General features: G+C 40.1%; 1 protein-coding gene across 1 annotated transcript in view; it reads right to left on the reverse strand.

Moving 5' to 3' along the window:
• LOC116851561 (glutamate receptor ionotropic, kainate 2-like) overlaps nucleotides 1–2,002 on the reverse strand; it is a 78,419-nt gene extending 76,417 nt beyond the window's left edge. Inside the window, exon 1 of the mRNA XM_032831109.1 lies at nucleotides 1,868–2,002. The gene's annotated coding sequence lies outside the window, so the exon portion shown is untranslated. The remainder of the gene's footprint in view (nucleotides 1–1,867) is intronic.
• Between the last annotated feature and the right edge of the window lie 7,778 nt (nucleotides 2,003–9,780).

Consider the following 9,780-nt stretch of genomic DNA (forward strand, 5'->3'; position numbering starts at 1 on the left):
CTCTCTCTCTCTCTCTCTCTCTCTCTCTCTCTCTCTCTCTCTCTCTCTCTCTCTCTCTCTCTCTCCCTCCCTCCCTCCCTCCCTCCCTCCCTCCGTTTCTCTCTCTTTTTCTTTTCTTCTCGATTGACGTCAAAGCAGCTTAATACTTAATGATGTTTAAGCGAACTAGTATCTTCGCACCTTGAAGTTTTAATGAACTACTGAAAGGCGGATTTACTCGACTGATGAATATTTAGGCGGGAACGACGCGGAGATGTTACATCTCGCCGGGCATGCTATAGTCAGGGCACTTTCAGAGCACACGCTTTTACGACGAGGAATTTTGAAACGTTTTACCCCCGCATCGTGGATTTATGGCGAGCTATAGACATCGGGAGCCTTGAAAAAATGGCGCGCTCTTTCCGTTTCCTCTCGTTTTATCGCTAACGGCGGAGGGTCTACTCTGTGCTGCTGTTATACGCCACGTTACATGGTTCAATCAAGAACGGCAATTTGGGGAAGATAAGCTTGGAGACTTTCTACTTCCTTCCCCGTGGAAATTATGCGGAGAAGAAATCGTTTCGCAAATGTATATGATAGAGCCTCCCGATATCCATCGTTAACTCTTGGAACGCTAAAGTGATAGGCACAAAATAACCGCATTCTCGGCACTGTCGAGATATATTATGCGCATGATTTACGAAAATTCTACTCATAACACCAAAAATTCTAACAAATAATGACGATGATGAGCGCAGAAAGCGCCGAGAATTGACAAATCCTTTGTGTCGGATATTAAAAGTTATCATTGGCAATTTTCGCGTTTTATCAGATCGCATTTTATCCGACACTATAACTATTTCCCGGACGCGACGACTGCTCCATTCTTTCCGTCGAGGAGGGTGAGTAGACGTAAATTCTTCTTTTCGGATATAGACAATGGAGGCGCTGGCGAATTCATACATTCGCCCCGGACGGCGATAGTTAAAATATACTAATGCGATTCGGAAAGAATGGAAATGGCCAGTGACTGCGGCGGCGCGGGTGTTATACGTCAAGACCGCGCCGGAATTTCGATGAGTCGCGGGTGGTGCCAGCCAGCTCGTCGCGGAATGGAAATATGGCTGTGAGGAACACCGCCACGATGGTGTATGATCGCAATGGTGGCCGCAAAAAGAGACAAGAGCGAGATCAAGAGAGAACGGTCTCGCGCGTTTACATGGTCATATGTAAGCGCGATTACTTCCGGATGCGTGTGACAGGCTGGCATTTCGGCCGGCGGCATTTGCCCCCCGACGCCTGATCCCGACGTTCTATTTGCATGGGGATGCGTCACCGACGCCGCGGAGAAAACACAAAAAGGAAACAAAAATAAAGATAAAAAAGAACAAGACGAGGGAAAATGCCGCGTAATGATCGTGTCGACAGCGCGCCGCTGCTAACGAGATCGCCAGTTCTGCGAATATCTATGGTACGGTTTCCGCGTTGTTGCTGTTATATGACGCTCGCCCGTTGCCGTATAAAACGAGTCCTGTGGTTGGAAAATTTTCCAGCTCTCGGACATTGTGTTGTTGGCATTGTCCGCATCCTCGTGTTTGCGGTCTATCTCACACAATTCTGTTAAATCATTCTTACTGCGCGCTCGATAAGATGTGCAATTGCCTAATATTTGTAACGCTCGAATTACTCTTAAAATCGATTTTCTTGCGACGTAATTCGACGTTGACTTGAGACGAGGTATCTCGAGAAACATTGGAATTATGGTGGTAGATAATTCGCGATATTAAATATTCTCGTGAAGCTACGTTCAAACACATGGACGATTAAATACAATCATGAAGGGCTTTCACGGCAACCTTTTAAATTCGGGTTACGATCCTCCACTTACCGTGATCCTCTTCGTAGATAATTGCCACTCTGGTCCAGTTTAGAAAGGATATAAGATCTTTGAACGCTTTGTTAAGGTGGTCTTGAGCGGGATATAGGTTAATGCTGAACTCCTTGAAAGTAGGCTCGAAATCGACCCTCGTTTCAAGATGAGGGACATCTAAAGCCTCGCATATACTTTGAATGTGGGCGCCTAGAAGTGGGTCGGACGGCCCGAAGATGCCTTGCACCGATCTGGATAGTTGCTTGCAAGCTGAAATTAAAATTGAACACTTTAAGAAATAACGATATCGGATATTGAAAGAATTGTTTAGTATTATCGTTCTCTTTTGATATAAGTTACGTTCAAATGCAACGGATGTATGACACACTTTAAGTTCAACTGATCTATGTTTAGTTTCAGCTGTTGCCAAGTAAAGATCTATTTGCCAGATCTATTTGAGAATTTGCATTAAAAATTTATTACGTTAAGAACTGTTTTAAAATCGCTCTTAGTTCTTATACATGTTAATTATTAAGCAGGTTAATTCGAGATCTCGAGAGTTTCCCTGATAACTTTCACATACGAACTAAGAATAAATAAACGAGTGCAACGAATATGGGACTGCAAGACGAGCGAGGAAGATGTCAATAGGGGCAGAGGGGTGTGCTAAAACGGAGATTGGAGAGGACGACTGGTTCTGACACACCGATTTCATATTTCTAGATGAAGCATACTCGAAAGTTCTGTATCAGCGGAAGTCGCGGTAAATCGATGACAGACGTTTTTGCGAGATGATCCTAGTTATACGGGATTCTCCTATAATTTTATATAATAGATTACCCTTCGAGAATGGCTCCGGAGTATTTCTGAAAATTTGAAAACAGCTAGATATGGAGCTGCATCGACTTATTGAGCTACTTTTTATCTCGGATGTCGCTGATATAATTGGAATATAGTGCACCGTAAACTGAATTATAAGTCGTGCAGGATAAAATCTATGCGATAAAATCTATGCGCGATAAATCGGAAGTAAAGGAAATATTTTTCTTTAATCAACTTTTTGATCTTCCACGAGTAATTTCTAACATAACTAATTGAGAATTTCTATTCCTTTTCATTATTCTATCAGTTATCCTGTTAATTATAATCGTATTTATTGCACATTTATTCTATATATATATATATATATATATATATATATATATATATGTATATATCAATTTGACATATTTGAGTCCAATTATTAAATCCAATAACCTATAAATTATAGTTTAATTAAAGTTTCAACAACTGAGAGAATACAATAGACAATTTGCCCGTGTTAGAATAATAAATGTGAATTTGATAAATGTCATGTTGATAATGACGCGTAATTGTTCGTTTATTTATTATGAATATTTAAATATGTATACGCCGCGCTGGAAACGCCAACATGAAACCTGGATGCGAGAAGAGAATGGAGCGATGTATTTGTGGTATATTCTCATGCGCGGGGCGATCGATGCGCGACGGGATCGAACAATTTCGTCGGGAAAACAGGACGTCGTATGAGTTAGTCATTCCGTCTAAGCCGTTCTACAGTAGATAGATAGAGAACTGCTCCGCGTTTTTTTAACGTCTCAGTTTTCTTATCCATTATCCTTTGGGAGAAGAAGCCTTTCGGGGAACACGTCGCTACATCTCCCTCGTGGGGAGAATTATACCTGGCATGCTTGCAAAGGCAGGCGGGCCGAACGAAAATGGATAAGTTTGATTTTCGAAGTACTACCGTTACTTCTGAGGTTTCTCTGGTTAGGTTTTATAGCTGTATTCTGAATTATTCACAAGTGTTTTTTCATTTTTTTTCTTTTTTAGCGGACGATCTCCTGCAACCGCGCTCAATTCCACGCACGTTGTGTGTCGTATTAATATTCGCGTCTTCGCGGAACTAACTCTTTTACTTTCACGTTTCCTTGTTTACAAAAGATATTAATTCAAAAATATCTTTAACGAAATAATTTGTGTATTTACATCAGTGTGATCATTGTTAAATTCAAATAAAACTGACAGCTAACGTGTAACGATTTATAATTAACTTGATAAAATAATAATGGTGCAAAATTCCTCTCGCGGCAATAACATTAGACTGTGCGAATAATACGGATGAAGAAGGATCTCCCCTTCTGAAGAAATCGGTAACTCTCTTTCCCAGAATCTTTAAAATAATTTTCCAATTTCCATAAGTCGCTGTCCGAAGGTTGGGTTTAACGTAGCGTTGGTAGGATGCGTAGCATGCGTAGGATAGGTCCCAATGTGGCCCTACTGGTCCAAGTTATGTATCTTATAAAGTACTGTTACCAAGAGCACACTTTGAGAGAACGTTTTTCTGTCCCCTCAATAATTTTCTCAAGAACTTTATAATAATTTTTGAGTCTTCTAACTTAATCCGATAATGAAATACTTGGGGAAAGCGAACCGGCGATTTTGATTGACAATTCAATTGACATTATTTACTTTTTACGTAGAGAAAAGATGCACTCTACAGCGTTGACGTTGTTCAGACACGTTTTTAACAGTTGCTCTTATTGTTCCACTAATACGTTTCCGCTACATTTACCATGTATCATCCCGAAAAACATAAATGTCGCGAATTTCACAGAATTCGCTGAGCTTGGATATAAGACGCTCTTCGCCCATTCCGATAATAAAGGATATTACTGGCCGCGCGCTCGCTCAGACCGTGTCGCTATTTCGTGCTGAAACGCTCGTTCACGCGATACGCCCGATTAAATTACCAGGATGGTTTGCAAAAAGACGTCGGTAAACACACACGTACACATACATATCGCCAAATAACACAACGCGACACTTCGTCGACGCACGTTTCGTTGTCGGCAGCGAAATTTCCCGTCGCTGCTCCGTCGTTGATTAAGTCGAACGCTCCGCTCGATGAGAGTAAATAAGAATCGTTACCTCGTTACGATATCGCAGTTTCGTTTAACGAACCGGCATTTATCCGTTTTGCGGTAATGAGTGCGACAGTTTCCGCACAAAGAATCGCGCCGGTGCGCTTTATCGTGACTTTTATGAGCTCGATATAATGTACCGTGCGATCAGCTGCAATTTCATAAATTATCGCAATTAACGCAAATATCGTAAGTAACGATATCGCTGGTGTACGTCTGCTGGCGATCTCGCAAATATTCTTTCTCCTAATTGCTCCAGACGCCTCGATAAATCGATAACGACTTTGAATGATTAGCTTCATTGCTGACGGAGGAAAGCATTTTTGTGCACTATCAATTATTTAAAGTAGAGAATATAGATTTTTCAAAGCAGTAAATAGGGAAAAGAAAATATTGTGTTAAAATATTACTAAGATATTGGTAAAAATCATTTTACTTGTTATTATTGCGTTAAAATTCGCAATTGTCACTTCATAGATAATCCATTGTTATCGTGACATCCGGAGAGAGATAAATTAACGATTAACAATTTGATCCTTGATTTAAAAACTCGGTTCATGAACTAAGTTTATAGCGAAACTTTTTTGTTAGTAATTAATTACTAATTCGATTTTTTTCGTCATATATAAAACTTTTTGATACAAGCGCTTAGTAATCGCTATACCTTCAGCGTGATTATCGCTTTAACACAAATAAGGGGCGGTCCGCAAAACGGCGGCCGCGTTTCTGTCCAGTCGGATTCATCGTTAAAAGTTATGCAAACAACTTTGCTCGCATGCTCGCGAAACTGCTCCGCGCAGATATGGTAGTTTGAGTTATCAGCGAATTAAGCTCGCTGGCAATGACGAGCTGTAAATCTCTTTAAAACGCCGTCCCGAAGTCGTTAGGAGGAACGAGGGATGGCCTTGAGAGTAAGGGGGGCAGACGGGATGGAGTTGTCTATTAGGATTATGAGCACATTCCGCGAGTGGAGTGTCTCCGGAAATCCTGAAAAATAAAATCCGGCGAAATAATCGCTTCGTCATTTGGTTAGCTGCACGCCATTTCTGGCCGTAGCCCTCGTAAACGGAGCCTTCCATTAAAGTGTTCCGCCTCGGTGGCCCGGGCCGCTCCTTAAAGTTATCCAATCAATTTCCCTGGTTTAGTTCTCTTCCGATTTCTATCTTCCTTTGTTTTCTACTTTCGCGGTGACTCAAGCAAAACTACACCTACGGCGCAACTCTTGAAACGAAATTTCCGCGAGAGAAGTCTCCTCTCCATAACGTCCGACACGCAACGATATTTTTTGGCGTGACGGAAAATTAATAAAGGGCCGCGCGCTTCCTATCGCGGAGCAACTTTCTTTCTCCCTTACAACGCGGAAACTTGAAACGAAATTTGTGCGGGTGTGTTCGCGAGACGTTGAAGAAAAGAAAACTCTTGCCGTCATTGCAAGGTGTATGAATCTCCACTTTAAAATTTTCAAGTTTATTAACCGGCCTTGACGATGTGTTAGCTTTACGCATTTTAACAAATTTAACATCGGATATATTGAAAATAAATATCAAAACACGATATCTGTGGTCTGTCGATATATAATATCACAATATATATATATATATATATATATATATATATAAAATAAAATGTGAAAATAACTACGGATATATATATATATATATTATATATATATATATATATATATATATATATATATACACATATACATATATACACACACACGAATACACATACACACGTGTGCACACACACACACACATATGTATTTATTTTCACAGTTTAAAATATATTTAACTCTATTGAAAAATTATTGAAAAAATTAGTGTATTTTTGTTCTTATTTCTTTACGGAATATAGCGGCAACGTTTTGTCTTTACTGCAGTTGCCTTGACAATCGATTAACTCTCACATGCTTCGCTCTTGCGCCAGTAATATGTCGCAGTGTCTGGTAATCCTTACTAGACGCACTCAGAAATTCATAGAGGATTTTCTTGAGTCGAGTGTTTCGCAGCGAATTCAATTTCCCACCAAGGCTTTGTTTCGTTCGTCGTACTGGAGAGAGCTGACGTAACAGTGTGGGAAATAAAGAATTCTACGTATAAGTAACAATTTTCTAAAGAATAAACTTACAGGACGAACTCTCGTGTTCTTTGAAAGCTTTTACAAAATGCAATTTCGCTATATTTAATGAAAACTCTCTCTCTCTCTTTCTTCCTCTCTAATCCGGCATAAGACCGAATGTATGAAAACTGTCCATTTTAACGACAACACTTGAAGTTAGTTTTCTGTGTTTTTATAAAAATAAAGACAGCATGAAGAAAAAATAGTACAAACATGTCGGTTCAGGTCGGTACTTTTTTAACCGACGCAATGATTAGGGGGTAACGTCATACTTTTCGCTTCAATGCGTAAATCTTTCGGAGTTTCAATCCATCTAAAAATTTCCGCGTGAGCAGATTCGCAGACCGTCGACATGTTTGGCGAAGATAACGCGACGGCGCGATTACCTTTTGCGAAATGCATCACAGCGTATTAGCGCGCGGCGCGAAAATCAGTCGAGTTCGCGCGCACGCAACATTAAACTCGCGCGCCCAGAGATCTCGCCCAGAGATCCCGCGGGAGGGAAAATGTGTACAAGCACCCATGCGACGACGGCACATGGAAGATTTATCGCGGGGGTGGTGAGTCAGTGCGAAAGAAGAGTTGGGAAAGTTGCGCTTCCGTACGGCTCGGTTCAACCCCGTGCGCCCGAAAGGAACGCAACGACGAGAACCGTCGGAATGAAAGCGGAACAATCTCTTCAGCCGTGGCTCGTATCAGTTTAAACGTGCCGTGAAAAAAGATGCGCGTAAGCTGGTGTGACGTTACGCACAATGGCATTCCGTGGATATATTTATGGGCCACCATTGAATGTTTCCCTCTTAGGGAAGGTTCTAAGAGGGTGTAAACGACCGCACGAAAATTCATGGAGACGCTTAGCCCAATGGAACAGTGAAGAAATATCGGAGTGGTGATATCGGGACGCAGATTGCGTATGCTCGCCGTTAGCTCGTTACGTCGGAGTAATCTCGGCTAAAGAAAGAAGCAACATGAACTATTTCTTCTACATGAGGTTTTATGTATGAAGTTTCTCTTTAAGCTCTGCTCAGACTTCGCGGTATAAGCACGGGTATAAGCACGGGTTCATCATCGTAAGCTCTTTTATCCCGTTAGCAGGTTTACCGGGTTAAGGATCTCTGCCATGTTTCAAAGAGGGAATGTTATATTGCTGGTTGGATAGTTACGCGATTTTAAAAAACTTGAGAAAATTAATTGTTGCGCGATATTCGTGAGTCCTGCGTTAAAATCAGCGATTTTTTTTATAGCTCGCAATATTAAATTCGGCTCTACTCTACGGTTGTGTACGCTTTTCCACCCGATTATCCCGATGCGCTGAATTTTTTTCTTTGTTGATTCGCACGACTACACGTGTAGTTCCTTCGCGCGAGCAGTAGCAAGGCGTTTTCGCCATGAGGGGTAAAGCTTGAGAACCGTTGGTGCAGACCAAACATTTGGGATTTCCACGACGATGTAGAATTTTGTAAGAAAACACATTCCGAAGAGACATGGCTCCGTTTGCGATTTCATAACCGGTCGGGCTCGTTGCACGACATTTATCTTACGCGTCCTCGATCGCGCGCGCGCACACGATCCGCGGCAAGAAACATTGTTATGGTTTCGGCTCTCGGAGTCGATCCGGTTTCGTGTTATTTTACATAAATCTGAAGCTACACTCTGTCGCGTGCGACGTTCTCGCGCTGTAATTCACGCTATACCGGCCGCGCTAACTGAATTGCTTTCGCCAGGCTTCCTGCCAACTTTTAAGCTTGCATGTCAAAGGCGCTCGAACTGACAGGAAATTCCCTTTAGCTCCTAAACGGTTTTCTAATCATATCACGGATTAGAGATTAAGTTAATTAATTAGTCGGTTTCATAGACGTTATTATGCTATCGTTTTCAGTTGGCAATTGTAGCGCGTAGGCCAAGTTAATTTGTATTTCTCGCGCTACATAGAACGCATAATTGCGTGGACCAAGTGGCTTTCTCGATATTCATATTTTGTCATTTTAATGTTGAATGTCTTTAATATTTTTTAAGTTAGATTGTTACATTGCAGAAACTAATGTTAAATTTAACATTTCATGTGTCCCAAATCATCCACTCTCATTTATGTGTAAATTTAATACAAAACAAATGTGGTAAAAAGTAACACGCATTATATGTAAAAAATTAACACAAGAATTTAATACTTGAATACTGTCAGGAATCACAGTTTAAATTAACATATGTATAATGTTAAATTAACTAAAATAAAACGTTATTTTAACATTTGAGAGCAGTATGAATCTATGGTTTTGATAAAAATGTTAAATTGACATGATCTATATCTGACATATTAAATATGTCAATTTAACACAACCTGTGATTCCTAATGGTATTCAAATGTTAAATTCTTGTGTTAATTTTTTCCATATTATACGTGTTACTTTTTAACACATTTGTGTTAAATTTACACATAAATAAGAGTGAATGATTTGGGATACATGAAATGTGTTAAATTTAACGCATCAGTTTTTACAGTGTAGGTACGAATTTAGGTCAATCCCAAGTTTGACGCAGTGTTCTTACAAATATATCATTAAAATAAAGATAAGGGCAAATAAACTTATTGTGCAAATAATATTGCAGATAATTATAAATTTATGCGTAATGTCTGTTTGGTTATTGAAAAGATACATGGATTACAATCGATCTATTCACGTATTGTATATTTATATGCGCTCGTTGATGTTTGTTATATATTCTAGCAATATTAAATAAAACATTTGATTCATCAACGAGTGATACTGGAACTTGAAATGATCCAAATGGCACTTGCAGAAAAATATTTGCTCTCACATTTCCGATCTCTATCTGGAAACAGACTGTTTTTAATTCGCTAATGTC

Source organism: Odontomachus brunneus, unplaced genomic scaffold, assembly GCF_010583005.1.
Source record: "Odontomachus brunneus isolate Ranch 3 - 2012 unplaced genomic scaffold, Obru_v1 Obru_scaffold_178, whole genome shotgun sequence".
Classification (NCBI taxonomy): Eukaryota; Metazoa; Arthropoda; class Insecta; order Hymenoptera; family Formicidae; genus Odontomachus; species Odontomachus brunneus.